Source organism: Lactuca sativa, chromosome 1 (genome assembly GCF_002870075.4).
Source record: "Lactuca sativa cultivar Salinas chromosome 1, Lsat_Salinas_v11, whole genome shotgun sequence".
Lineage (NCBI taxonomy): Eukaryota > Viridiplantae > Streptophyta > Magnoliopsida > Asterales > Asteraceae > Lactuca > Lactuca sativa.
This window is the reverse complement of record NC_056623.2, coordinates 98,314,518-98,319,146: the sequence shown is the minus strand read 5'-3', so window position 1 is coordinate 98,319,146 and position 4,629 is coordinate 98,314,518.

The window sequence follows — 4,629 nt, the reverse complement described above, 5'->3', positions numbered from 1 at the left end:
TAATAGTTATTAGACTTATCTAAATGGGAGACTATTGGATTAGGTGTCTAAGCCCATAACTATAATTGGTATGTACTTGACCCGAGAGTAGCATGGTCCATTTTGGGTTGCATATCACTAGCAGAATTTGATAGGATGGATACTTGAGTAAGAGGTTATTTATGATTTATTAATATATTATAAGTTCTAATATATTAATATGAAATCATATTATTTAATTAGTATTGATCAAGAATTAATTTGGAATTAATTATGTGATCAAAAGAGACCAATTAAATATATGGGGATTGATTTGGTAAATAAATGATTCTTATAGTATGATCCAATTGTTATTTAGGATAGGCTAAACCAATATTCTAGTCCATGGATAGTCCATGGAGGTTTAACCCATGGAGCCTAAGTAATATGAAAGCTCATGGGCATTAGGGTTTGTATGGATGTAATCGTAGACTTTTCCACGTTATAAAAGGACTCCCTTAGCACCCAAAATCGGCCACTAGAGTTATTGGAGTTTATTAGAGCCAATTTTGGAGCTAGCAACATCTCCTTCAAGTTCTCATTTGTCCTAGGTGTGTTGTGAACTGTTTGAAGCATCACACTTGGGGTGCTAAGTTCTTAAAGGCCAAATACAACAAAATTACAAGCTTAAAACAAGAGGTAATTCTATAACTCTTTTTTTTTTGTTTTTGTCAATTGTATGCTAGTTGTAGGCTTAATGCTTTAGAAACAATATTGCATGTATAATTTGTCACACCCCCGAACTAGACGGCGGAAACGTCCGAGGGCTATTGTGACTCAATTGAATACCATCACAATGATTATACATGAATCATAACATCATTCGTCACCATGCATTGAAAAATTACAACATATATTGATTACATTCAGTACAGTGTCTTGAACATTGCATTTCCATAACTTAAACCGTTCGATACTAATTTAAACAAAACACCAAGACATCACTGGATACCTATTCTTCGATTTACCTGTTACCTGAGAATACAAGTATTTTGAAAAACGTCAACATATGAAATGTTGGTGAGTTCATAAGTCATGTTTGGAAGATAATGATTTTTGTGAAGTTTGAAAACCCAGAAAATCCGATACTTTCTGAAACAAGTATTGTATATAAGAAAAAGTGTGGAGATCCGTAGTATGCTTGTCGATTTTGTAAGCATATGTAATTGTTAAACCTTGTATACATCACATATATAAAAGTGTTGACTTCCTGGGAAAACCCGATGTTTTCCCAATACATAGAATGACATGTCTTATTTATTATTATACCGATACGACGATTGTTTATGTTTACCCAGGTGACATTGGATTAATTATGGGTTGTGAGTCGTTATAATCACGCATTAACGAAAATGACTAGTTTATAACTACCAATTACAAACGATCCTTTAGGTGTCATCTGTAAGACTCACTTAATCCAACCACCCTGACTTCTCATAGCCCCACAACTGAGGAGAAAAGAGGGTACGAAGCCCCCGTTATTTCCATAAGTCGTTCAAGGCTATCGTGAATGCGAAAGGCACTTGGCCCGACTCGCATTTGACTTCTCGACTTTGCTAGCAGTACCAATGGACCCTTGGGGTCCAACAGCACAATAAAGCTATTGAAAGTCCTTTTACATGGAATTAGGTCATAGAAGGCCCAATAACATGTAAGTGCGTTCCCTTCGGGCCTAAAGATCATGTCATTGGGCTAGCTAGGCCCAACAAGCACGATTTGAAACTTTCAAGCCCAAAGATTGAATATTGACTTCTCGTAAATTTCGCGTGTTTTTTAGAAGTACTAATGTTTATTGATTTTTGTTTTGTAATTGATCCGAGACCGAATCAAATCGTTTGGTAACGATATTGGTGTTGAAGGTGTATTTGTTATTACGTTTCGCCGGTAGTCATAGTACTCGTATTTTATCTAACGGGATTTATTTGTTTATAAGTAAAAGCTTACCTTTTTTGTGACCCTACTTGGATAAAATTTACACTTTTAATCCTTTATATAAAAGAATTTCCATTTTAGTCCTTAATCTTTTTTTTTTACACTTTAGCATCAAAACTTATTGAAAAGACATTTTCAGCCAAGATTTACTTAATAAATAGCTTAAATCCTTCAAAATGAAGTTTTCTCGGTTGGAACCCCCATTTTTCGCAATCTTTACAATTTTGGCCCAAAATGGAAAATTTTTGCATTTTTGATCCCTTTTGAATTTGAAAAGCATGTTTGACCTTTAAAATAGTTTTATACACCCTTAATTCTCTGTTTTACAGACACTTGCATTTTCAGCCCCTCTATTTCAAAATTTTCGCAGTTTGGGGCTTATTGGGCCGAAAAGCCCATTTTTAGCCCATTATGTTCAAATTTTACATTTTAAGCCCCTCAAAAGTGTTGTTATTCAGAAAAATTATATTGAAAACTGTTTGGACTCTTTTCAACCTCCAGAAATTTTCATTTGTCGTTTTGGGCCCTTAGCTTTTGTATTCTTGACAATTTGAGCCAAAAAATGGGTTTTATGTCCAAAAATGTTCATCCTAACCAAATAAATTATTTTTCTTGACTTGATTAGTGTATAATGGTATAAGTTATGTTTATTTCATTCCTCATGTTGTAGATCTCAGTTTTTAGGTATTTTTGGCTAGCATATTCATCACATAACACATAAAATCATACATACAAGCATAAAAATCACACAAGGCATACATTTACTCATAGATCTACACATCTGCTTGTATTCTCCCCCATAAAAACTCATAAAAACTGAAAAAGAGGGGGTATGAAGCTCACCTTGGGTGTGGTTTCGGTTTTGGAAGGAAATGATGAGAAGAATTCAATCCTAGCAACCTTCCTTGGAAGATCTCGAACTTGGATGCTTCTTAGGTGCTAGATCATGAGTTTGAATGAATTAAGAGGTGATTTTGGATGAAATGAAGTAGCTAGCTTATGGATCTAAGAAATTTATTACCTTAGATGATGATTTTTATGGAAGAAGCCCTTGAACTCTTCTTAGATCTCGAAAATATGGAGGAGAAATGAGAGAGTTTCTTGAGAGAATGCTGAGTGAAATGTGTGTGTGTGTGTACTTGGAGTTGGCCGAGAGCAAGAGAGAGAGGGAGAAGAAGAGGGTGTTGCATGGAAGTATGGGAATTGCATGGAAATCCCTTGAATAATTGTGAGGTGGCACACATAAAGTCAACTCTTTCCTCTTTGTGGGCTTGGGCCGAGAATGGAGGGGGAAAGAGGAGATTTGTGGGCCTTCAAGGCTTAAGCCCACTTTCATAGTTATGTTGAGTTATTTTTGGTCCTAATAAATATAAGTGATATTTTTATGACCTATTAGGGCTCAATTGGGTTAATTATGCCCCAAAATGGCTCATATAATTAATTTATTTTATTCTAAGCCCCAATATGGCCCAAAATATTGAAATACATGGGAGTGGGTCCAATTAGAGCCCATTTAAGAGTTCTAAACCCAATATAGTCAAATTGGAAGATTATTGGTCCATTAGGCCCAATAAGGAAGTCCTAGTCCAAAATGGACTTAAACAAGAACTCCAAGGGTTTCCAATTGCTTGTTGACTACTTGAAATGCTTGCATGGGGTGTTTGTTTGTAATTTTGTTGTCATAGAGTATGCATCATACATGCTCTTATGTCTTTGATTCACAATTTGACTTAAGTGTTGTAGTTACAAGGCACAAAAATTTCTAGTTGTGACATAATTAGAGAAAATATAGATCCAAAGCATTTAGGGTTGTATGTGCACTATAGGATGTTGTATTATGCAAAACCCAACATAATCTCCATAGACAATCTACAATTCAATTCATGACAGTCTTAATTCGCTACTTACTTTCAAAAGTACGATCGACTGTGGTGTTTTGAATAATCCAATTATTCGGGAAGTAAAACATGCAAAGTGAAACACAATAATAACCTAACTAACTATGGTCTCAGAACTACTGAATATAAATAAAAATCTTATTATTTAATCACCATATTAGTTAGACTTTATTTATTGTATAATGTTTCAAGTAATCAACTAAAAACTTGAATTAAACATCAGTCATGCCATGTTATAAATATGCATACTATGTCTCTCTATGGCCCTTCCTATGCGAACAGATCGATTGAACATTATTCCAATTATACTCATTTCACAATTTTAAATTCTTGTTACTACTAAATGTGTTAGAGTTCAACCTTATATGAAATATCCTTTTTGTGATTTCGAGGCTTCAAAGTCGCAGAGACTTTGCAAACGATATTACAAAATGTTCCATTGAAACTTTGTTACTTAAATCAATTCTATGTTAACGAAGTTTCAAATTAAAGATACACTCCTTGAACATCTTCCTTGCATTAAAGTTCCTAACTCACATATAGATTTTATCATCAACTTCCATTATGGAAACATTCCTTTATTCCTATATGACCATCAATTTTGATCAAGAATCATCCTAATTTAAAACATGTCACTATTGTCCTTCCAACCAATACTATACTTCCAACTAACCACAAGCAACCAATCATTTGCTATAACCTCAAAATGTTCTTCATGGTTGTTCAACAACTTTAGTCACATCCAGTGATAGTCCTTTTCCCTCTCAATGCCCTAGGAATT